General features: G+C 36.8%; 1 long non-coding RNA gene across 1 annotated transcript; it reads right to left on the reverse strand.

Annotated features, from left to right (window-relative positions):
- Positions 1-1,546: 1,546 nt before the first annotated feature.
- Positions 1,547-20,412, reverse strand: LOC111090438. The gene is made up of 4 exons (XR_005371883.1): positions 20,339-20,412; positions 18,331-18,789; positions 2,848-2,934; positions 1,547-1,739 (listed from the first exon to the last, which is right to left on the reverse strand). It is a non-coding gene; the product is annotated as an uncharacterized LOC111090438 (long non-coding RNA).
- Between the last annotated feature and the right edge of the window lie 6,478 nt (positions 20,413-26,890).

Below are 26,890 nucleotides of genomic sequence, written 5' to 3' on the forward strand. Positions count from 1 at the left end.
CAGTGATGATTTCCCAAGAGCGGGAGGTCAGTACAACCCTTCCAACTCCTTCCATCCTAGCCCTAAGAGTATAAGTAAGTCTGTGTCTCCACTTGCCTTCTACCCATTTTTATCAAATCCTCTTTACACATTCCATTTTTTGTGTGTATGTATTAAGTCCTCAAATTATTAAAAAATAAAATTAAAAAATAAATCCTCAAATTACTACTAATTTTTTTTTTTTTTTTTTTTTTTTTGGTCTTCTGGGAAATGTTTCTTCTCCTATACTGTTCATGAGATGCTAGTGGACCATTCCATATACCTAGGTATTCTGCTTCCTTATCCACATTGGATTGGGGTGAAGAGAACATGTGAACCACGACTAGCCAAGTAGACTCCTTAGACTTTTTCAGACTGGACAACCAGGCCCTTCAGTAAGAACATAGGGAACACTGAAGACTGAACTTTCACTTGAAACATTTATCTGAGTTTCAAAGAAACAAGATCTAGTCTTCCCTCCTACCACTTCTCAATGGGGGGTGGGAGCCTTATGGGAAACAGCAAATCAATAAAATTGATACAAAGAAGTTATATTTTAATTGAACACTTGAATGAAACAAAAGTAAAATTGGTAGCACAAACAGCATCATACAACCTGAACCATTATGACTCATGGTGATATGAACATTCCAAATGTTTAAGATGTCCTCATTTCATTAAAACATTCAGGCACATACACGTTAGATGTTCTTTTTTAGAAAAAAATTTAAACTACTAGTGAAGATAAAGGGAAAGGAAAATGCCAAACAGCTATCACAAAATGAACTTTAGGAAGTTCACCTTTGTGTTTTTTTTCTTTTTCTTTTAAAGATTAATTTATTTATTGTAGAGAGAGAGAGAGAGCAAGAGGGAGGGGAAGAGAGAATGACATGGGGTTCTAACAACCCTGAGGTCAGACCTGAGCTGAAACCAAGAGTCAGACATTCAACTGACTGCATCACCCAGGAACCCCTAGAAGTTCACCTTTGATGAATTATTTTGATTTCATTGTTTAAAGTTACTTCGGAGTTTAGTTTGAGGATTTTTTTTTTCTGAATTCTTATTCTTTTAAGATAGTTTAAGATTGCAGTCCTAGAAAATGCTTCCTAAGGTCACTGTCTATCTTATAGTACACATCATCCATGAAGCTATGAATTTAAGGAACAAAATAAAAATCCATATGTCTCAAGGGAAACATAATAGGTACTCTTTGGCAAATGTGATTTATGGTAACTGATGGGTTAGGTTGTGAATTTTTATTTCATAAATCAGAAAATAAAGTCTATGACAGGGTAGCACTAATGACAGAACATATCAGATCTTGGATTTTCTGGAGAAGGATTACATAAATGCCATTTCTTACCTGTGGTTATATAGTATTTGTGATATATAAAGTTCAAAATAGAACTTAGAATTTGTTTAGAATTTGTTCAACAAAAACAATAAAAAACACTGAAAACTTGGAAGCCAAATTATCTGTAGCATTTCCATAATTAAATAGTCCACTCAAGTTTTATTCAACCATTCATTTATTCACCTCAAATTTGCTGCACTCCTAATACACGTTAGGCATTGTGCCAGACCCAAACCAGTGGTTTGCTACCCTCCATCTCAGGATCCTTACTCCATCTTGCTCTCTCTCTTTTCTTTATGTAGTTCACAGTGATACCTTTGAACTAACTTCAATCCCCATGAAGGCTGTGCTCCAAGTCACGAGTAACCTAAAAACAAACCTTGTCTTATTTGAATATTTCCTATAAGGTGCTGAATCATTTCTTCTCATGAAATAAAGGGGAGAAAACTAAACCAAAGAAAAAAATGGAGGCATAGATGTGACCCCGTAAAGCAAGATTCACTTCTTTATCTGGCTCTGGATACAAAACATTCTCCTCGATTGATATCTCATTTTTAATTTACAGATTTTCCAATTCTTTGACATTGAGTAACTTCACAAATCTGATACTTTTACAAAATCCAAGGGGAAGAACTGCACTTTGGTGAGTACAACAAGTTTTCTTGTTGATACGATCTCAGGTTCTTTCCATATTCTTTCCAAACTAAAGCATGAATATGATGGAATTTTTCATATACATTTGTATCTGACATATTTTTTTTCCAAATTAGAAGTAGCATAAATGCCATAGAGAATTTATGAAGAAGATTAATTGCCTTTCCTTTCAAAAATGTTGCTCTATCATTTCATACATTTCATTTCAATCGTAGTCAAGATTAGTATAGTGAGCTTTTTCTGTTTTCTTATTTGTGCTCTGCCAGTCTGAAATACTTCTAATTATTCAATCACTTATCAAGCACACATTTATTGCAGTTAAATTTCTGTGTGCTTTAAAACAATAAAATATCAGAATAAAATAATATATCCACTAAGCTAAACACACAAGGAAGTAATCCAGAAAGATTTTACTTATATTATGAAATGTCTTATAGTATTAAGGTTGAAATTCTCAGCCTGATTCTCATCAAGTTATAAACCTTCTACGAACTTAAGTCCCTGAAGGAAAGATAAAAGAAAGCAGTAAACACATTGTTTCTTCATTGTCTAAAATTCAAATGTACTAAAAATGCAGAATGGTAGAAAATAAATCAGAAAAATCATATAATGCAAGCAAATTCAGAGAGAAGCTTGCATATTCAAAAGTAGATGGAATGTTTTAATGATAGTTATCAGTAGTGGAATATATAGATCAGATGTTATTTGGAAGACAATGTTTGAACATGAATTTGACTCGTTTTGCATCTACTACATGCTAGGCATTATGGAAGACAACATTCACACCCCATTCTATGTTTTCTTGTTATTCCTGGTCTTACCATAACTCCATTCCAGTCCCTGTGTCTTCTCAGGCTAGGGCTTCTGGCCTTTGGTCCCTCCATCCTGCCTTCTCCATCCTGATTCCCCTAATAAAATATAGAGGCCCCTTTGTCATTCTCTCAGTGCTATTTTACTATTATGTAAAAGTGATTAATTCAAATAACCAAACTGGCTGAAATTTTATTGATAATATTCTATCCCTTGTAGTCAGTGAATAGGAGTCTATGGGCAAGGTCTGGAAAACTCTTCCCCATGAGAATACAATCAAATAACAACAAACAAAACAAAAAACCCAGCTCATCATAAAATAACACCACTAACAAGGATAATATTTTCATCTTCAAAAGGGCTTTACTGAGGTAATTTCTTAATTTCCAACTAAGGATTAATATAATAGCTGAGTTTTAGGCAACTCTCATGGTCAAATATGAAATATTTATCCCAAGGAGCAGCTTTCAGTGCTAAAAACATGTAAGCATGTTACATGTTTTTAGGTAACTGCTTATTTCATCTTTTGCTAAGACTCCTTCAAGTTTCACTTAACTGCTATTCACTCAATAGCTTCCTAAAAAGGTTTATATTCCATCTAGTACCTTCTGTGGCTAAAACAAATCAAAACTGCCACACTTATCATTCATTACCTGATTTTTTAAAAACTGAGTTATTATAAATGAGAGCAGAACCAAGAAATTTGGCTTTCCTGGACAAGCCACATGCATCACACCTCTAATAGATGTTTGACCCTGGGTCACAGTGTCTCTCCTGTCACTTCACTTTTACTAGGAAGATGGAGCAGAAGGTCTGGGGAAACAGAGTATTAAGCTGTGGTTGTGATTCAGGGTCTCAGTTGAAAGATCAAAATAAATTAATGGGACCAATCCCCAACCTTTCCATCTCTCTCATACAAGAACAGGCAGTCCTGAGATGCCCTTGGCCTCCATCCAGCATGGCAGCTGTGACTCTCAAAGCTGTGGATTGATGCTGGCAATGAAATTCTAGACAAGATATTTTTCTGCCATATGTTCTGGGAGTGCCCAGGGCATCAGGCTTCCAATGACAATGTAATTTAATGGCTTAAGAGTATCTTAACCATATTTCCTTCCAGAATCTTCAGACTGGGAGATAAGTACTGCATGAAATCTGCTTCTGGATACTGGCCATTTACTTACTTGAACTATTAATTACCTATCCTGTCCCATGGACACTGTCCCTCTGAGACTCTGGTATTATTGACTTCATTTCATTTACTTAAGATGCTATGGCTTAGAGTATTAACTGCCTCTGTGAAAAAATTGTGAGAGTGAAAGTGAAAGAGAAGATCCTTTGTGAAAGTTTAATTTGCTTCTGTTCAACCTTATGACAACTTTATTTTTCAAATTCCATTTATCCCTGAGTGGAATAAACCTACAAAACTTAGCTTATAATGCAATGGTCTTTCCTGATATTTAACTGTTTCCCTTCATATTGAGGCTAAAGCAAAGTTGGGGGGGGGGGGAGGCAACAGAGAAAAAGAGAGAGAGAATTTCTTTTTCCTCATGTCACCGCAAATGTGAATCTTAAACCTGCTCTGTGTCCCTTAAACATTTTGTCTCCTGTTTTTAGTTCACTTAGAAAATTTTTATAGCTAGAAATATTGACATCACTATGTCTTCTTTCTCTGTGACAGCAAATTAGACACCAAGTTTTAGCTATTCTACATGCATGGCAGCTAACAAATATGATCTCTCACCAAGTTCTACTATGACTATCTTCATTCAGTTGTTGGGCAGCTCTCCCCTAGCCACAATAGGTAGCCCCCCTCCCTTTTTTTAAAGATTTATTTTTTATTTTAAAGAGAGTGTATTCCCAACTAGGAGGAGGGTCAGAGGGCTTGAAGCAGGGCTTGATCCCAGAACCCTGAGATCATGACCTGAGCTGAAACTGAGTTGGCTGCTTAATTGACTGAACTACCCAGGTGCCCCACAGTAGGCAGCTTTTCTACTGATGCCTTTTTCTTTGAGATACCTCCTAAGATTTATTTCCCAAACCATTGGCACAGTTATTTTTCCCAAGCCAACTGTGGTCATATCACTTTGTCCCTTAAATATCCCTAATGATTAGAATAACACTCTAACCCCTTACCAGGATAAAAAGCAGACTCTACTGCTGAATGGTATGTCCTGCCACACTGTACTCTAGTCACTGAACTCAAGCACCGTTATCTGAATTAGCCATGTGTTTCCACATCTTTATGCATTTGGACAAGTTTTCCATTCATTAGAATGTCTTTGCCCCCTTATCTGCCTAATGAATTAATGTCTTCTAAAAACGTTCAAGGCACACCTTCAAAGTCACTATAACTTTGTTCTCCCCACTATGCAACCACATTTGTTATTCATTCTTGTAGTAGAGTACACTTCAAGCTAACTGTTAGCCCCTGGGAGAGTCTCCAGCTTTGCTTGCTAGCAGAGGTGCTTCTGAGTGGAATCTGCTGTTGAAAAGCCTGGGTACGCATTGGGGAGATAAGATTAAATTTCCCTGAAATATTATACCAATGACACAAGAATGGTACATCAGTAATGCAACAGACAATAATGCTACATGGTGCAGAAGTTAGAGGACTAAAAGGAAAAGTTTAGAAGAGAGTTAAAGAGTAGATATAATTGTTGGGGAAACTCTTATGAAAGAGTTGAAAATGAGTGGACTTATAGAACAATACCATCACCCAGAAATTTCCCATGTTTATTGAATCCAAAACAAGAAAAAAAGAGTTGATTAGATGATAAATTCCTATCAAAATAGCTATGGAATGTCCTACATTGAATATCCCCATTTGCTCTAAATATATTCCAAGTAGTACTATAATATAAAGAATAAATTTAATAAAACCTATCTAAGCTCCAAATGGAAGTGTACACCTTTCTATGTCAGAAATAAAAAAGAAATGTGAATTAGCACGGTAAACATCAGAAACTAGGTCCTGGGTTCCTATGTAGCATAATGTAAAAGAAGCTTGCTCACATATAAGGGATACCTTTCAAGGTTAAAAGCCACAATTTGCAATGTTATGGATGTTTATGCATCGAATAGCATAGTGACCCTTTTACAAAACAAACTACAGGTGATGTGAGAAGATATGAGTAGAACTACATCATTAAAAAGAAACTAATGTGCTACCTTTTATTTATTTTTAATTTTTAAAAAGATTTATTTATCTATTTGAGAGAGAAATGGGGAGAGAATGGGACAAAGTATGGCAAGGAGGGGCAGAGGGAGAGAGAGAGAAAATCTTAAGCAGACTCCCTACTGAGTAGGGATCAGGACATGGGGCTCCATCTCGAGACTCTGAGATAATGACCTGAGCTGAAACCAAGAATCCACCACTTAACCCACTGAGCCACTCAGGGGCCCCTAACATGCTTCCCTTTAGTAAACACAGATCATGGGGATGAGAGAAGTTAACTAAGACTATAGGAGACCTAAAAAATATAATGAATCAGGTATTAGTCATTATTTATAACCTTATGGTTATATTGAATTTTATACACAGGTAATAGAGGATACAAGAAATCTCAAGATTTCTCAAGTATACATAATATTTACAAAAACTGATCATTTATTAGATAAAAAAGAAATCATTGGTAGGGTCAATAAGGTAGAAATATTATAAACAATACTTTAATCACAGTGTAATAAAACTAGAAATTAGTATCAAAAATTTTAAAAAGCCCTTTCTTCCTGGAAATTTACAAAAACCTTATCAATAATTTTTAGTGTGAAGGAAAATACTAATAGAATTTATAGAATTTCAAAAAACAATGATTTGGGATTTTCTTCATTATGATCACTCTTGTAGTTTCATGTTTTTGGGTTTTTTTTTTAAGTCCTAATAATTTATTTTTGTTTTTGTTTCCCTTGTCTTGGGAAGCATATCTGGAAAAATGTTGCTACAGCCATTGTCAAAGAAATTACTACGTATGTTTTCTTCTGGGATTTTTATGATTTCAGGTCTCCCATTTAGATCTTTAACCCATTTTGAGTTTTTGTGAATGGTGTTAGAAAGCAGTTCAGTTTCATTCTTTTACATGTGTCTGTCCAGCTCTCCCAGCACCAATTATTTTAGAAACTATCTTTTCCCTATTTTACATTCTTGCTTTCTTTGACATAAATTAAATGACCATATAATTGTGGGTTGATTTCTGGACTCTGTTTTCTGTTCTGCTGACCTATGTGTCTATTTTTGTTGTAGTACCGTACTGTTTTGATTACTAAAAATGTGTAGTATATCTTGAAACCTGTAATTGTGATACTTCCAACTTTGCTCTTCTTTCTCAAGATTGTTTTGACTCTTTGGGGTCTTTCGTGTTTTTTTTTTTTTTTTAAATTTTATTTATGATAGTCATACAGAGAGAGAGAGAGAGTCAGAGACACAGGCAGAGGGAGAAGCAGGCTCCATGCACCGGGAGCCTGACATGGGATTCGATCCCAGGTCTCCAGGATCGCGCCATGGGCCAAAGGCAGGCGCCAAACCGCTGCGCCACCCAGGGATCCCTCTTTCGTGGTTCTGTACAAATCTTAGTATTATTTGTTCTAGTTCTATGGAAAATGCTGTTGGTATTTTTGATATCTGTAGATTGCTTTGTATAGTCAGACATTTTAACAATATTAATTCTCCTAATCCATGAGCATGGAATATCTTTTCATTTGTGTCTTCTGCAATTCTTTCATCAATATTTTATAGTTTTTAATTTCATACTGTGGAGAACATTACAGGCTAAAAAAAAATACTGTTTTTCTTTAACTTTGTGACCTGTGCTTTATATGATTGAGTTTTTGGATCCCTCTTATCACACTATGTTGTGATTTTACTGTGATTCGTTATGTGATTAAACAACAGTTTATCTCCTGTTGTACTGATGGAGCAATAGGGTGTTACTGACAAAGTTGTTTTTGGTATTGTTATGCAGGTCTCCTTGTGTTTATGCAAAGCACTTAAATTGTTCTTTTATAGTATTTGCATCTTCAAATTTATTACACATTGCTAAATTGCTTTCCAAATTGGTTTTAATCAAATAACAATATGTAAAACATGAGACTTCCGATTTTGTCACAATTTTACCATCAGCTGATGATAAGCTTTTTAGTCTTTGCCAAATCAAAGTGTATGAAATGATGACCTTATTATGATGAGCAGTAGAGACTGTGGTTAAGAATAGTGAGCCCATGTGCAGTGACCTCTTTTGGTGCTAGCTTTGCCTCTCACTCACTGCATTATTTAGGTAGGTTACTTGAGCTCCCTGTGCCTCAATTTCCTTATCTGTAAAATAAGCATAATAATCATACCTAACTCATATGGTTCTCATGAGGATTAAATGAATATATATGTGTATATATATATATTCATATATATATATTCATATATATATATATATACGAATTACTTAGAACAATGCTTGTTCTATGGTAAGTGCTATGCAAACTACAAATCACTCTAATAATTTCCTTATAGCAAAAAGAAAAACCGCAATTATATGCTTCATCTGGTTGTTGTGTCTCTTTAGTCTATTTAATTTGGAACACTGCATTAGGTTTTCTTTGTCTTTTATGACATCAATATTTCTGAAGACTATAAGCCAGTTATCTTGCACAATATCTGTCAATTTGGGAAAGTCTGATGTTTCCTTACAGTTTGATTCAGGTTGTACATTACCTGTTCTTCTCAAAAAAGGCTTTTCTGACCCTCCATAGGGAGATATGGCATTGAGATGGTCTTTCAAAAGTTCTTGAGTTGGGTTTAAGGGGCTAGGTCTTTATACTCCCTACTGAGCAGGCTGCTTTGGGAGAGTGTGAATTTAGGGAAGGCACTCTCTTCAGCAGAGGGTAATTTCTAGAGAGGTATGACAGCTGAGAGCTATTAGGCCCTGCACTCCCAGCAGCTGGGCAGTAAGTTTCCTAACCTTGAAAGAGTTGGGAGATACATCATGACTTCACTATATGAGTAATGCAAGTTGATGAACAATATGAACTATATCATGCCTTTTATGTAGTCTTAAAATATGTAAAGCAATGCTAGAACATATGGCAACAGTAAAACAATGTGTCATTTCAGGCACGTATGTATGCATGCAGTAATAGTAAGAGATCATGAATATTAAATTCAGATTATTAGTTATATCTGGGGGCATGTGGTTAATAGCATAGGGAGGGGTATGCAGAGGTGCACCTATATTAGTAATGATCCTTCTTTAAATGAAGAAGAAAGAGGGATGCTGGGTGCCTCAGCAGTTGAGCACCTGCCTTTGGCCCAGGGTGTCATCCTGTAGTCTCAGGATTGAGTCCCACATCAGGGTCCCTGCATGGAGCCTGCTTCTCTAAGTCTCTGCCTCTCTCTTTCTGTGTCTCTCAAGAATAAATAAATAAAATTTTTAAAAATGAAGAAAAAAGATTTCTTTTCTAATATTTTTTTTTAAATTTCAGTGTAATGTAACACAGTGCTACATTATTTTCAATATATAACATAGTTCACCATAAGTGTAGCTACCATCTGTCACCATACAATACTATTAAAATATTATTGACTACATGTCCAATGCTGCACTCCCCATGACTTATTTATTCCATTCCTGGAAGCCTGTATTTCTTACTCCCCTTCATCCATTATGCCCATCCCCCCATCCTCTTTCTCTCTGGCAACCATCAGTTTGTCTCTGTACTTACACATCTGCTTCTGCTTTTTGTTTATTCATTTGTCTGGTTTTTTAGATTCCACATATTTGTCTTTCTTATTCTGACTTATCTACTATTTCTTCTTCAAAGATATTCTGTTTTCCTCATCTTATTTAATCTCATAATTATACTGATATTTCTCATCTGAGACATTCACACCTACCAAGAATCCAAGAACTGCTCATGTGTGGGCTTTTAAAGGATCACTTCAGGGCTTGTTGAGCTCCAGAGAGATGAGGATGGGATGGTTGGAGGTCCAAGTTTATAACTTTAAGTATCAAAAATATTACTCTGAGAGGTATCTTTAAAGGGAGTATGCATATTTCTAGATCCCAAGGGTCTAGTCAGTTCATTTACATGCTTTTGGCATCAGTAAGCCACAAAATTTATATGAAAGCCTTCGGATAAGTTGATTTTATCATTAAAACAAAGTAATTTATTAAATACTTTCTTATTATTGTGGTCATCTTGGACACACGTTTAAAAATGTCAAAATATCTGACTGATTTCCTTCAAGGCAAGGTCACATAGCAACTTGGGGAAGAAACTCTCTAAGAATAATCAATCCATTACCCAAATTTCACTGAATAATTTCCAAATTGTTATACTGTATTTTAATAATGGTATGAAAACTTATATATACTAGTCCCAGTTTTAAGGAAAGGGTTAGAGTATGATCTATTAATTGCAACTCGATTGAAATATTTGTAGTCTGTATTTTAGTGGGAAATCACTGAGGGCAATGGCATGAAATACATTTGGCCTACTAATAGAAAAACTCACAGTAACAGAATTGAAAATCCAATCATGCCACCTTCTAGTGAATAAAATGTACAGATTAAAAGCTAGGGATGGATCCAGCCATAGCACCTGAATCACACAGAATTATAGGTCTGGTTCACAAATTGCTACTTGGGATTGCATTTACATAATAGCAAGTGATAGATTATGCTGAGGCCGAGCAAGCATATGTGCCTGGCACTTTGAAGAGAACACTGTCCTTGGGCCCCTCCTGATTCCTGCTGGAATTATTTAGAGTCCACGCTGGTATCTGTACCAAGCCAGAATTTGGGCTTTGGACTTCTAGTTCTAGAGTTGAAGCTTGTTTTCATGATGCTACACTGCCTGTTAGTCACCTGATATATTTGATACTTGCATTGTTCCTGTATCTCTCTGGGAAAAACACCTCTAATCCTTGGCTGATTGACACTGTGAATTCACTGCAATAGAACTAAATCTCTGTTTAACATTATTGTTGTGCCTCGGGATGCCTGGGACATAAATGTCTCTTAACTACTCCTTATTCTAGCTATGGGAGTCTCAGCTACTCGACTGTCTGTTTACAGGCTACCTTATAAAATCATTGACCTTAGGGTGAGTGTCAATCTGTGAGTGGTGTGTGAATAAGGATGTGTATCTCACCTGTCTACTCTGACACACTGTTGTGGTTTTATAACATCTGGCTACAGCCATGTCTCAGGAGCTGGAGTTTGCCAGTGGGAAGGCTGGGACTGTTGAACTTGAGGTAACCTCTGCAGACTTCCTTAACCTTCCTAATTCCTTCTCTTCTAATATATCAAGAAATTTCAGGAATATTCTTCAAGCTACTAGCACCATTATCAATCTTGGGAATGCACTAGCTTAAATTCTTTCTCTCCCTTCCCTCCAACATGAAATGGAAGCCAATTTGAAATCACAAAGAAAAAGTCTTGACCAAAGAAAATATAAGCAATATTATAAATTTCTGCTTTCCTGGCCACATAATAAATGGTTACTCTCTGGCCACACCCACTTGTTCCATGAACTTTGCCAGAATCAGATGAACTCAAGTTTCTTCTAAGAGAAGGACACATTGCAGGGTATGATTTCCATGCACACTAAGGATCAGTCTTCTTACTTAAACTAGGAAGAAACTGCTGTTTTCTCTTTGTCCCCCTGTGGGGAAATTTCCTAGACTGTAATTGTATCATAAAAAAAATGGAAGATGTATATCCAAAGCCACTGAAGTCACCCTGTGCTCTTGCTTACATGTATCCATGTCACCTCTGCCACTGAGGTTTATTTTTCATCCCAAAGATGATAATAATAAAGGCCACAGACACTGTATACAAAAGTTGAGGACACGAGGAGTGGTAGCATTATGCCTTCGTCCAGCACGGAGTCCTCAGCCACATTAATATTATTTTGAGGGTTACTGTTGTCATCAGAACTTCAGTTGGTATCTTATGATTTCAGGCTTTACAGAATTTATTGGAAAACACTCCTTTAACTTACTAATTTCTTGAGGACTTCACGTTCCATGCTAAAGTTTCCCCATAGCTCTTAAAATCAGAATTGTTAGACTTGTCAACATTTTTCTTCAGTATCTCTTCAGAACCTAGCAGAGGGCCTGGCCTACGTAAATGATCAGTACTCATTTTTTGAGTTTATGGATTAAATCATCCTGCTGTAGGAATCTCCTATGTATCTGTGGGATTGATTATACTCTAAGACAAAACCCTGTATTTAAAATCGCCATTCTTTTTAAAGTGTGATACATTGATTTCATTTCAAACTTTAACAACAAGAGTTTATCAAAACAGTAGGCACACTGGCAGTCTTCCCCTATAGTTCTCTAGACGTATTTGGATCTTAGTTTAGAAGCAGCTAAGGTGTGAGCTCAGGAAGGAGCTTGAGATTAATATGTGCCATAATGCTCAATATATGCAAATATGTAGCACATAAAAGGCAGCTGAATAAATAAAATGTGGTATTTGTAAGTGTGCGTGTGTGCATATGTAAATGGAGTTTCTTCCCAAGACAGGTCATGTTCTTGAAGCTTTCTTTACTGAGTGCTGAATTTAGTGGGGAAATAGGCCATAATAATTGGAGATTTGTCCAGGTGGTTCTGTCTCACATACTATGTTAAAAATGTCACTCTAGATTTGGTTTAGAAACCTATATTCCATTGCTTTATTTAGCTATCCAGAGATAGAGGGAGATACATGAGATAAAACATTCCAAATGCAGAGCCCATCTTTGTACTAGTACATATCTCCATGGATTTCTACTTAGTAAGGTGAAGTGTGAAGAATTCCCATGGTAGAGTTCCAGGCAATATGACTTAGATGATGACAGGGACTATGTGTCATAGACCTCAGCCACACTTAAGTTATGGAAGGACCTGGAATGGAAGTGTAGATGAATGGGACCTTTAGATTAAATCAAGTGAAATAAGAGATGTGTTTCAATTATTTTCTTTGCTTTTTATGTTTTTTCCTTTTTCTACTGTTTCACTTTTAGCTTTCTCTTTCATCTTCACCATCAATAGTCTACAATTGCAGAACACCTACTACGTGCAAAGCCTGAAACTAGATTATTAGAATATTATTTTACTCTCACCTTCCTTTTAAGAAAGGAAGGTGAGAAACCTGCAAGGCCCTAACACAAAATAACTTTTGTAATAAATGTCTGTGGGTACACATTTGTGAGTATGCATGTGTGCCAACATGAGGCAGAGCATCAAAAAGAAAAGGAAAAATAAAAAAAAAATAGTTGTATGGCCCAGTGGCAAGAACTTTCAATTGGAGGGATGCTCGGGCAGCTCAGTGGTTAAGCATCTGCCTTTGGCTCAGGGCATGATTCTGGAGTCCCGGGATGGAGTCCTACATTGGGTTCCCTGCATAGAGCCTGTTTCTTCCTCTGCCTATGTCTCTGCCTCTCTCTCTCTGTGTCTCTCATGAATAAATAAATTAAAAAAAAATTTTTTTAAAGAACTTGCAATTGGAGAATTATATAACCAAAGTACAGAAGTACAAGAAATTTTGTGCCTCCCTTTCCAAATCAATAGAATGAGCAAGGAGAAATGGAAAATTTGGATTTCCATAGTGACCTCCTCATTGGTGTCCCTGTCTCCTTTTTCATCCCTGTCTGGGCTCTTTTCTCCATTTTCAGAACATTATCTCTCAAATGCATTTCTCACTTGGTTTCTTTGTTGATTGGTGAGTTTCAGGATAAAGTCCTAAGCTCAAAATAGTCATGTCTCCATTTCTCTTCAATACATATTTTTGAATGTGGCTCTAGCCATTCCATTATGATCTTTAGCTCCCAATTTGTTATGTCGTAGCTTAGCATTTATCTATGCTGTATTCCTGCCTGGAATGCCCTTTTTTTTTCACCCCTAGCTGACTTCTATAAATTTTACATCACCTTTTTAAGGCTAAAAATGCACTTTGCATATTCTTCTTCACTAAAAGACTGGTTAGTTGCTCCTTTTCTGTATTCCTATGGCATAACATGTTTATCTTTTCACTGATTATCAAGGACTTGTATCACTTGCCAAATATGAAATGAATATTTCATATTTTTTAAAATAAGTATTATTATTATTCACATTGTTATTGCTTTATTTTTAAAGAATAGTCACCATTATGAGCTCCTTCTATGAATAAGGGGGGAAAGTACAGCAGTCACTACTATAATACATAATTGCAAGGGCTTAGAACCTCACATTTGGATTTTGAAGAGCCTTTGTTAAGCCATATTTTTTGGTTTGATTTTCACTTAATCACTCTCTTTAACTGGCTAGGCTATTACTGTTTTACTTACGATCTAACCCTGTGAGGTGGTGGGAAGGAAGAGCTAACAGGAAAGTACTGAATATAGTGTCAGAGTGAGGAAAAAGGATCTTTGAGTTTTTTTGAGTATCACCATCTCCACCTGCTGTAAGATCTCAGCCTAGGCATCTGAGGAAGGCCCAGCAGTAGGAAGACTATCAGATAAAGAGACATGTGAACCAAATATGCATAAAAGCAGACCTGGCCAGGAGCCTGAGTCCTTTACTGCAACTCCTTTCAGAGACCATAACATACCAGATGTGCACCAAATCTGGTATGGGGAGGCCAGCTTTCCTCTGTGAGTCCTTCCAGGTAAAGCCTTTGTAATTGCCTATGGTTGGGCCTGAAAACTCACACATAGTTTTTCAAGCAGTAGTTTTTCTCCTTAACTCTCTATTGGATTCATTACAGGAACCTCTTTTGGACAATGTATTTAGGTTAGCTTCAGCAAACCTAAAGAGTGTTTGGCTCAAAGATTTTCTATCTTTTTCTCCAATAAACTCCAGGAATGTCATCAGTTCCCAGTGCAGATCTTTTTTTTTTATGCTGCCACAAGTGCAGGTAGCCAGGAATAGTCCTTCATATTTAGTGTCCCTCAGTCCTGGGGACTTCAGGGTTCACAGCTCAAGGTCTAGTGTGTTCCACTGAAGGTTTTCACCTTGACTTTGATGGAAGAGAAAAGTGCCCATTCCCATTTCCTAGAGGAGGGGATATTATGCCACAGCATTGCAAATTTTCCCAAATATATCCTTGTTCTAAGTTCCTTCAACAATTCTATGAGATGAAAATTCTATGAGATGAATATAGAACTAAGGGTTATAAAAAAAAAAAAAAAAAAACAACCCTGTCTTTTGTTACCTTTTTTGCAAATCTTGCATGGTATGTCAAGCCCATACTTTTTTAATATGAGAATGTTTCCTATATTACTTTATGCTCATCCTTTTGGGAAACTATCCAAAACTGAGATAAAATATATGCATCTCATTATACTTAAAGCACTACTGAGAAGGAAGTCATGTCATATTCAATTCTGATTTTATAGCTGAGGAAAATAAGGCCCAAAGAAGTGAAATAGTGTTTTAACCAATATTATGCATGTTATCAGGGTGCTGGAAACTTAATTGTTTATATTTAATTCTAGTAGCCATCATCATACCAGTTTTACTAACAGTATGGTTTGGGAGAGAATAAATAAGGACTGATGTGAAATGTGAACCTCTGTTTCCACATTTTAACCCAATTTCCTATTAAAATTAAATAAAATAATGTAAGTAAAGTTGCTAGCAAAGGGCTGATCCATTATGTCCCCAGGAAGTATAAGTAAGCACCATCCTTCCTTTACCACTTTTCTTTATGGTCCCTCTCTAAATCCACATGTATTTCTAAAAATTTTAATGTAGTTTTAAAATAGAATTTAGATTCACTTAACTCTTTCTTTTATTTGAAATTAGAATAGATTTTGACATCTCTTGTTCTAAGGTAGGTCCTAGGAAAGGAAGAAGATACCTAAAGGAAGGATTGTTTTATCTGAATGTGAAGAGAGGAAGAGATATAATAAATATTGTGAAAGTAAGAAACTAAAAGGAGAAAGAATTGTCTGGGAGGGAGATACCAACAGCAAAGAAGGAAAAGATCTTAGTGTAGCACTGAAATCTATAAACTAGTGGAGAGATCAATGGTCTCAGGTAACTAAATGATTAATCTATGAACAGGGCTTGTTTTGTAAATAAATGACCCAGAACAGCATTAACTTGACCAGTTAGAGCTCTGAACACACAGAAGCAGATCAAAAATTAGAAATTATTAGACAAGACAGCTGAAAAATGACCCTGCCTGGAAGGTGTCAAATGCATCATTTATTGAGTAGATAAATTACATGCACTCTAAGCAAATGCCATAACTGAGTAAATAGGAGAAAACTGGATTTCTTATTTTTATTTTCATACATAGATATATGAAATCTGTCTATCTGTCAATCTATTATCTATCTGTCTAACTTTCTATCTAGATATATATACCCTCCATTTGGAAGAAGAAGGTTATTTTTGTCACTGTTGACCTGTGGAGAAAGGATTTTATAAGAATTGCTGTCCATTGGGAAATTTCAGATTTGTAAACTATCTGGTGATCATCTCAGAAGAAAGATGTGGTTCCAATGTGAAATTAATACTGAGTCTGTAACATTCTGTGTTCAAAGTTCCTCCCCAGATGTAAGTAGGCATATCAGAAATAGTGTTTTATATCTTCCTAAAATGCCAATTTCTCTGTCAAGTCCTGATAAAATACCTACTATTAGTCACCATTCCTGACTTATCTTTTGACATCCTCCATAAAATGGCTTGCTAGTTCTGATGAAGCTATATTTTCTGATATTCCTCATCTTTCTTCTGCCTTATTCAGAGATTCTCATTTTATCAATGTTGTTAGAACCAGTGGACTCAAGTCAATTCAGGGATCAATTATTGGTTTAACTTAGTGTCAGGGATGTTGGTTCATATGAAAGGAGTGGAAGGGAAAGAGGTATTAGTACTGGGTTTGAAAAGGCCCTATGTGGACATTGGATAATGCTGCAGAAAATCTGTCTGGATCCTAACTGATGTTAAGTCACAACATTACCACAGTTAACCCAGAAGTGGATCTTTAAGACTAGGAGTTCTGCTCTGAGAAGGCAGGTTCCAAAGCTCTGCTCTGAACATCTAAAATAAAAATCTCAATGGATGGTCTCAGCAGAAGAATAAAAGAAGAACACACAAAATCCATGAATGAAAGATAGAATGAAAGAAATTACTCAATTTGAAAAAAAAATGGAGTGAAAAGAGGAGGAAAAAAAACAAAGCCTCCCAGATTTGTGTAACAAAAGATCTAACATTTATGGCATCAAAGTCCTGAAGGAGAGGACAAAGAGAGAAGCATTGGAAAAGTACTCAAATAAATAATGGTTGAAATTTTCCTTAATTTGGCAAGTCATAAATACAGATTCAGAAAGCCGAGTGAACCCCAAAGAGAAGAAACCCAAATAAATTCACACCAAGGTACATTATAGTCAAGCTTTTGAAAACTAAAAACAAAACAAAAAAAAATCTTGATTCAGTCAGAGAAAAATACTTTACATATAAGAAAAAACAAAGATTTCTAATGGTAGATTTATCATCAAAAAACAAATGCTAAACATTTTTCAAATGTTGAAAAAAAAAAAAAACCCTGTCAACTCAGTATCCTATAACCAGCAAAAGTAACATTTAGGAAGAGGGAGAGAAGCATATGATCAGATGAAGGAAAACTAAGGGAATTAGTTATTAGTAGACTTACTCTGAAAGAATGGCTAAAGGAAGTTATCTACACTGAAAGAAAGCAATAAAAAAAGGAATCTTGGAACATCATCAAGGAATAAGGGACATGACAAAAACATGGATAAAAACAATAGAATTTCTTTTGCATTTGGGCTTTCTAATTTATGTTTGATAATAAAGGAAAAATATAATACCTGTCAGATATATTTCTAAATATATAAAGAAGAAATATTTAACACAATTATACTATAAACAGAGAAGTTAAGGGATGTAAAACGAGGTAGAGTTTCTGTACTTCACTTGAACTGTTAAAAGATGACATAAATATACTTTGATAAGTTATAGATATATAATATAAACCCAAGCAACTACTAAAGTAGCTCTACAAAAGCACTGTATATAAAATAAGTGTAGTGCTAAATATATACAAGAAACTCAGGTGAAGTAACTAAAAAGAAAAAGGATAAATATAAAAAAGAACAAAGAGAAAACAAAAAAAAGATTTAAACCCCAACCTATTAATGATTACCTTATATGTAAATGGTCTAAATACAACAATTAAGATACAGAGATTAAAGTGGGAACTGGAAAAAAAAAATGGCCCACCTATGTGATGTCTTGATGTCTACAAGAAACTTACTTCAAATATAAAGGTACAGGCAAGTTGAATGTAGAAGGACACATATTAGATTCCTACAGCTGCTGTAATAAGTTCCAATAAACTGGGTAGCTTAAAAGAAGAAATTTATTGACTTATCATTTTGGAGGCCAGAAATCTGAAATCCAGATATTGGGAGGACTCTTCTCTCTCCTAAGTCTCTAGAGAAGAATCCTGCCTTGCTTCTTCTAGCTTCTAATGGCTCCAGGTATTCCCTGGTTTGAGGGGACATACCTCTAATCTCTGTCTTCACATGTCCTTCTCCTTTTTCTCTTCTGTCTGATATAAAGACACTTGTCATTTGATTTAGGGTACATCCACAAAATTTAGGATGACCTCATCTCAATACCCTTAACTTCATTACGTCTGCAAAGACTCTTTTTCCAAATATGGTCACATTCAGCTTTTAGGTCATGGGTATATCATTTTGGGGAACACCATTCAACTCACTACAGGATGGAAAAAAGATATGTCATGTAAACATTAATAACAAAAAGCAAGCATGGTTATATTAACATCAGCTAAATTAGACTACAGAGCAAAGAAAATTACCTGAGAAATTACCATGTTACCAATGAAACTTATCATTACCATATGATGATACAAGAGGTCAATCCTCAAGAAGACATCATCAACCTTAAATGTGTGTATCAAACAATATAGCTGCAAAATATATGAAATAAAAACTAAAAACTGGAAAGAGAAATAGACAAATCCATGATCATATTTGGAGACTTCAACAATGCTCTATCAATAATTGATGAAAAAACTTGATAGCAAATCATCAAAGATACTCAACAACATCATCAACCAATACTACCTAATCAATATTAAAAAATATACTACCTCAAACACACATCACTAAATACATTATCATGTACACCACATACCTTTAAGCCAGGTGTCTCACATACATGCTAATAAAAATTTCTACTGCACACACATTAAATGCATTATAATATGCTTCACATAACACAAACCAAGTGTTTCACACATAAAATACCTGAACACAGTCTCAAATACCTCACAATTAAACGCAATGTAATACACATATATTCTTAAATACAGTAAAAAGATATCACAGACCACTAACACACTCACTGATGAGTAACCACAAAAGCACACACACCAGGCACCACCAAACAATGTGTTTTATACAAATATTACTAAATACATTGAAACACTTAAATTTTATCTGGAAACAGTGTCTCGTGCATATATCACTAAACATAGTAGTAAAGATACTAGACGCCACTAAGCATGATCTCTCACACATGTAACACTAAACAGAGTAGCACATACACAAGCATCATGAAACACAGTGTGTCACACATGTATCACTGAACATACTAACACACACACCACTGAACCCAAGTCCTTACATATAATTCACTACCTAGAGTAGCACAAGCATGAATCTTCACAAAACACAGTATCTCAAACAGTATTACTAAATGCAGGAGCAAACACAGTTGTGATCCTTAAAACAGTGTCTCTCACATATATCACTAAACAAAACAGCAAGCATACCAGGCACTAATAAACTCATTAGCTCACACATATCACTGAACACACTGGCAAACACCAGTCATATATGCACAGTATTTTGTTTCTATGTAGTCAAACATAGTAGCCCATACACCATGCACTGCTACACACAGTCTCACACATCTACCACTGAAACAGTAGTACATATCAAGCACAGTAGCTCACAAATATATCACTAAATAAAGTATTACCAAAAATAGGCTCTCTATATATTTTGCACAAATATATCACTAAACACAGCAGCATGCACACCAATAAACACAATTCCCCACACATATATAAGTAAACACAGTAGCAGACAGTTCTCTAAAAGTATACCACCCACACCAGGCATCACTGAAGAGACTGTCTCACACATATGTATGGTGACACATATATCACTATCACAGCAGCACACCTACCACTGAGTCCAACGGTTCAGACATATGTCATCAAACAGATTAGCACAAGCTCAGTGCAACACTAAACACAGTGTCTTGCATAATATTATTAAACACGGTGCCACACACACTTGTATCTTTTAACTTAACACACACCCCCCTCTTCTATCACTGACCAAAGTAGCAGATACACTAGGTATAACTAAACACAGCATTTCACTCATATATCACTAAAATGCATAGCAAATAGGTAACCCAAATATCACTAAACAGAGCACAGTATTCTGCTGCCCTCCCTCCCCCCTCCATGCCACCTCTTCTCTGCTCTTTTGCTTTCCATGTTTTAATTACTCTTGGTCAACTGTGGTCTGGAAGCAGATGATCTTCCTTTGGACTTAAGGTCACAAAGTCAATAATAGCCACAGGCTATGTCACAATGCCTAAGTCATTTACCTCACTTCATCTCATCACATAGGTGGTTTATTATTTCACATCATCACAAATAAGAAGGGTGAGCAGAATACAGTAAGATATTTAGAGAGAGAGAGACCACATTCACATAACTTTTACTGCGCATATTGTTGTAATTATTAATTATTATTGTTATTCTTTTACTGTCCTGATTTATAAGTTAAACTTTATCATAGGTATGTATGTACAGGAAAAAAAAAACATAGTATACATAGGCTCCAGTTCTATCCACAGTTTCAGGCATCCACTGGGAATCTTGGAACATATGCCCCATAGATAAGGCGGCTGGAGGGGAGGGGGGCTGCTATACAGCTATTAATGTATTCACTTGTGAAATGTGAACTCTTTCTGTGATCTAGAAAGTGGCAAGAGTAGCTGTTTTCATTGCCTGTACTCATGGTTTCTGAGTATTTTAAGAAAAGCAGTAAAACAAGGAAACAAATGTTAAAAAGATTAAAAAGAAATAAAACTATCATTATATACAAATGACATTGTATGTATAAAACAGGAAAGAAATCATAAAATAAATGGTTAGAATTAATACATGAAACTAAGAGGTCACTTTTTACAAGTTATGCCATTCATAGTAGTCTCTAATAACTAGAATAATTCTAAAAAGTATGTGTAAATTTTCTGCATATAATATTGCAAACATTGTTAAAAGAAATTAAATAAGACCTAAATAAATAGAATATGTTTATGGTTCAAAAGACTCAATATTGTAAGGGTGTAATTTTCCAATCAATTTATCCACAGATTCAATGAAATCACAAGCAAAGTTCAAATATGTGGGAAAGGTGGAGATTGGCAAAAGAATTCTAGAATGCAAATGGAGTGCTTTGGTCCAAGGTTAGTTCAGGAAAATTTTGAAGAACAAAACTGGTGGAATTATACTATCAGGTAGTGAGTAATTTGTAAAGGTACAGGTTTTTTATTTTTAATATTTTATTTATTTGTCTGAGAGGAAAGAGACAGTGAAAACACGAGCAGGGAGAGGAGCAGAAGGAAAGAAAGAACCAGACTTCTTGCTGAGCCCAATGATCAATCCCACTGTTGTGCCCAAGATTGTGAATCCGAGAAACCACCAAGGAGCTGACACTGATGCAAACACACAAGGGTTTATTTACAAGCTTGAGCTTGGGTCCAAGTATACCTGACACAGCGGAGCAGGGACTTGGACCCCGAGATGGGTTTCAGCTGAGTTTTATGGGCTGGTCTAGGGGACCTCCAAAAAGGGTGGAGGAATTTCTCAAGTTCTGTTTACATTCTGATATGGGGCTTTCAAGGGCATTGAGCTCTGTTCTTATTCTAATATGGGGCTTCCTGCCCTTGGCTTGGGCTCTGTTCTTATTCTAATATGGGACTTTCTAGGAGTTAAGTTGTAAACTGTTTTTTTTTTTTTTTTTTTTTTTTCCTGTAACTGAAGTAATGTAAATTTCAGCTCTTACTCACAGGGGCCTGGGATGGCTGTACTTGTGCTAACACCGAACTTAAAGAGGAATGGCCTTAATTTTCTCAGCCTCCACAGCACGATTCTGAGATGATGGCCTGAGCTGAAACTAAAAGTCAGATGCTTAACTGACTGAGCCACCTAGGGGCCCCAAAGCTATAAATAGTTCTTAAGACAGTAATATTAGGAATATTATAAGTACAATAGTAGGTTATAAAGTTGAAACAAAAAAAATCATGGGACAGAGTGAGTCTATAAACGTATATTCACACATTTGAACACATGGATATGGTAAAAATGTGACAGAGGATCATCAGGGAAAGAAATAGTCTTTCCAATAAATACTGCTAGCTGAACTGAACACCCATATGGAGAAAAATGAGTTTGAATGCTATCACAGATCATACTAAAAAATGAACTCCAGATAGATTGTAGATCTAAATGTGAACATAAAACCAATGAAAATTCAAAAAGATAACACATGATTATGAACTTCAAGTAGAAAAGTATTTAATAAATAGGACACAGAAAGCAACCAATCAAGAAAGGAAATAATGATATTTTGGGCTTCACTATAATTTTTTAAAATATATATAGAGAAAAATTTTATTAGGTAACAGAAAAATAAGTAGATCCTACAAAACAGAAAAAGATGGCATTGTATATAATAATTACCATCCAAAAAAGAATAGAATGGGAAATGACATCTTACAAGAAATCCATTTGACAATAATAATTAAGATCTGGTTTAGTAGTCACAAACTCCTTTAGTGCTTGTTTGGGAAACTTTTGATCTCTCCTTGGGTTCTAAATGGTTCCCTTACTCAGTAGAGCCTTCTTGACTACAGAGTATTTCTCATTCTTTATTTTTTAAAATTTATATTCAATAACATATAGTGTATTATTAGTTTCAGAGGTAGAGTTCAGTGATTCATCAGTTGCATATAATACCCAGTGCTCATTCTATCAAGTACCCTCCTTAGTGACCGTCACCTAGCTATCCCATCCCCCCACCGACCTCCCCTCTAGCAACACTCAGTTTGTTTCCTGACTCAGTTAAGTCTCTTGTGGTTTGTCTCCCTCTCTGTTTTCATCTTACTATATGTTTCCCTCCTTTCTTTATGATCCTGTTTTGTTTCTTAATTGCCACATTTGTGTGGAAAACAATATGGAGTTTCTCCCAAAAGTGAAAAATTGAGCTACCCTATGAGCCAGCAACTGCTTTACTAGGTTTTTACCCAAAGGATACAAACATAGTGATCAGAAGGGGCACCTGCACCCCAGTGTTCATAGTAGCCAACAATAGCCACAATAGCCAAACTGTGGAAGGAGCCCAGATGTCTGTCGACAGATGAATGGATAAAGAAAATGTGGTATATATAGACAATGGAATATTACTCACCCATAAAAAAATTAGATTCTTACCATTTGCGATCAGAGTTTTCTTCCCATTCAACATGTTGAAAAATCATGCCCTCCCTTCTGGCTTGCCAAGTGTCTGTGGAGAGATCTGCTCCTTCCATCCTCATGTTCATTGCATCAAGCCTGTTTCCCACCTCAGTTATTATATTTTTCATTTCTAACTTTTTTTTTTTTAACTCTTTTAACCCTGTGGTAAGGGCCTCCCTGAAATCCTCCAACCTTTTCTTAATCCCAGTGAGCATCCTTAGGATTGTTGCTTTAAATTCTCCATCAGGCCTGCTACTTTTATCTGTCAAGCTTAAATCTCTGACCATGACTTGATCTTGTTCTTTCATTTGGGATGAATTCCTTGGTCTTGGCATTTTTGTCTAAGTTTCTGCCTTCTTCTGGGTGCAAGGAAAGTCCAGTTGCTTTCCACTCTGGAGAGAATGTCTTTATGAAGAAGAGGGTAGTGGTGCCCAGTGTCTGGCACTTGAGTGAGCATCTCTGGTGTGTGCTGCATGCCCTCTGCTACTGTGGTTTGGCTGCTCTGGCCTTCGGGCCTGTCACCTGCAGAGGCTCTCCTGGCTGCATGTGCAGTGTTTGGTCCCTGCCTGAGTGTGGCGAGTTTGAACTAGGTGTGCTCTGCTCTGTGAAATGGTTCCTGACCCTCCTGGTGCTAGCACTGTGGTGGCGCAGAACTCTCTAGGCAGAGGATGCGGTCTGTGTGGGGGCTCATGCTGGCTCTTCTGGGCCAGGGGCCTGCCCCACTGGGACTGAAGCAAGCTTGACAGAGGGCAGCACCCCTGGACAAGGGTGTGGGACTTGGCTTCAGCAGGTTAAGGCAGCCCCAGTCCTCCCTGTCCTGCTTCCTGCCCCAGGGCAGCGGAGCACTATGGCCCTGATCACCTCCTTGTGCCCAGAGAGCAGGCTCCCCACCCGCTGCCTCTCAGGAATGCACCCTGAGAAAAACAGAGTGTCCCGGGCCTTTTCCAGAAAGCTGTTTCCAGGCCATGCGCCCGGGGTTGTTGGCCTGCTTCCTGACCAGGAGGGGCGCAGTGCCCTGCGGGTTCTAGGCCAGCCCAGCTTGCAAACTTTTCAAACTCCAGGGTTAGAGACCTAAAGTGGGCAGGGACCTGCGCTGGCCTTCTGGGGGAGGGTTTCGCTGCGCTGGGACTGAGACCAGCTTGAGCTCAAAAGTCTTCTCACCAGGGTGCAGGGGGAAGTGGGGATTCCTGGAAGCAAGTAAGGCAGCCTGTGCTGGCCCAGTGCTGCCTCCTGTTGGTGCATCTGTGCTTCTGCTGAGGGCGGGGAGAGACTGGTGCCCGCGGGCTCGTGCAAGCCCAGAGGGCTTCTCCAGGAGCTACCTCAGAGCTGCATCCCCTCCAAGGAGGGTGAAGCATCCCTGAGCCCTCTGCTATGACAGTCTTCAGGTGGCTGTTCCCATGCCGGTTTACGCCCCGCTCCAGGTGTTTGCCTGCCCTCTCTCCGGGAGCAGGGCAGCACCCGGATGGCTCTAGGCCAGCCAAGCCCACTGATCTTTCAAACTCTGGGCTTGAAGCTCTGCTGGCTGCAAAAACTCATAAAAATCAGCCCTCTCTTTTTCCCAGCAAATGGCTTTGGGGAAATGTTCTCCTTGTGGGTTCCCTTCCCTGTGCCCTCCTCTGGCTCTCTCTCTGCTTCTGCGACCTTGACTCCCTCTCCACAGCAGCCATGGTCCCTTTCTGCCCCAAACCACGTCTCCATCCTCCCTACCCTCTTTGATGAGGCTTCTTCTCTCCCTTTAGTTGTAGAGTTTGTTCTGTCAGTCTTCAGGCTGATCTCTGGGGGTCTTTAGGATGATTTGATAGTTATCTCTTTGTGTTCCATGCACAAGACCAGTCTGGGATCCTCCTACTCCACTACCATCTTAGTTCCTTCCTGGACTTCATTATAATTAATTTATTTTTTAAATTTTTTTAAATTAAGTAATTTATTAATCTGACACCACTGAGAATGTTAGCTCCAGAATGGAAAATAAAATTTGCAACAGATATAACTAACAATCTATTTATATAGAGCTTATTTAAAGAACTTCTACAAATCAATTAAAAAAAATCTGCTAGGAAAAGAATGAACAAAGACTTGAATAGGTAGTTTAGATTAGATAGGATAGGATATCCAAATCAATAAACATGAAAAGCTGCTCACTCCTATTAGAATTTAATAAAATGAAAATTAAAACCAGAAAAGATACCACTTACATCTACTAGAATGGTTAAAATTGAAAGGCTGATAGTACTTAGGTTTGATGAGGTTGCAGAAAAACTAGAATTCTCAAATACTGCTAGAGGGAATGTCTATAGGTAGGTATAACTCCTTTGGAAATCTTTTTGACAGTAACTTATAAAGCAGAATAAATACAAACATAATACCCAGCAATCCTATTGCAAAGTAGTTAGCAATAGAAGTGCATCCCCCTTTGCACCAGACACAAATACAAAAAGGTCATAGCAGCATTGCTTATATTAGCTTTAAATTTGAAACAACCCCAAGTGCCATCAGTAGAATGAATAAATACATGTGGTATATTTATTCAATGCATTATTGTAACAAATTAATATGAAGTACTGTTATACTCAGAAAGGATGATTCTCACATATATAATTTTGGATAAATGTCTAATTCCATTAATTTAAGTTTGAAAATAGGCAGGGGTATCTGAGTGGCTTAGTCGGTTAAGTGTCCAACTCTTGATTTCGGCTTAGGCCATGATCTCAGGGTTGTGAGACTGAACCCCACGTGGGGCTCTATGCTGGGAGTGGAGCTTGCTTAAGATTTTTCCTCTCTTCCTTTTCCCCTCCCTGTCTCTAAAATATAATTAAAAAATTGAAAATTGGCAAGGAATCTTTGATGCTAGAATTCAGGATAATGTTTCTTTTTTGGAAGGTGGGGGTGGGGTAGAGATTAAGTGGGCATATGAGCAGCTATTTCTTGGGGGCTGGTTATATCCTATGTCTTTATGTGTGCTTTACATGTGACACAATTTTGTTTTTTTAATAATGATTAATTCTGATACACACATGAGTTGAGTTTTTTCAATATATATTATACTTCAATAAAAGGAATTATTAAAAAATGTATATAGCTGAATCTCACCCCAGACTCTGGAGATGGGGCCTGGTTGTCTGATTACCTCTTTCTACCTTTTGATTTCCCTGGAAGATAGAGGAAAGGTCTGTCCATTTCTAGTTCTTTTCTTGCCCTGCCAAGTATTGCTGAGTTATGAGTGATTACACAAGGATATATTTTGGAATCATCAGAGTAACTTGATATTAATCTGGGAAAAAAGATTTTAAAAATCATTTAGTGGAGACAGAAATATAATTTTATATAGGCTGAGGAGAGAGTATATTTCATTTACAGAAAAACAAATCTGAAGGCTCTGATAAGGGTTCCAAGTATCATGTACTTGGAGGATGGAAGCTCATTTATTCAAAAACACTTATGAAAGACTGCAACTATATCCCAGTCAATTTTGCGGCATCAGGGATTTGCTCAGTAA

The sequence above is a fragment of the Canis lupus genome, chromosome 17, assembly GCF_011100685.1.
Source record: "Canis lupus familiaris isolate Mischka breed German Shepherd chromosome 17, alternate assembly UU_Cfam_GSD_1.0, whole genome shotgun sequence".
Classification (NCBI taxonomy): Eukaryota; Metazoa; Chordata; class Mammalia; order Carnivora; family Canidae; genus Canis; species Canis lupus.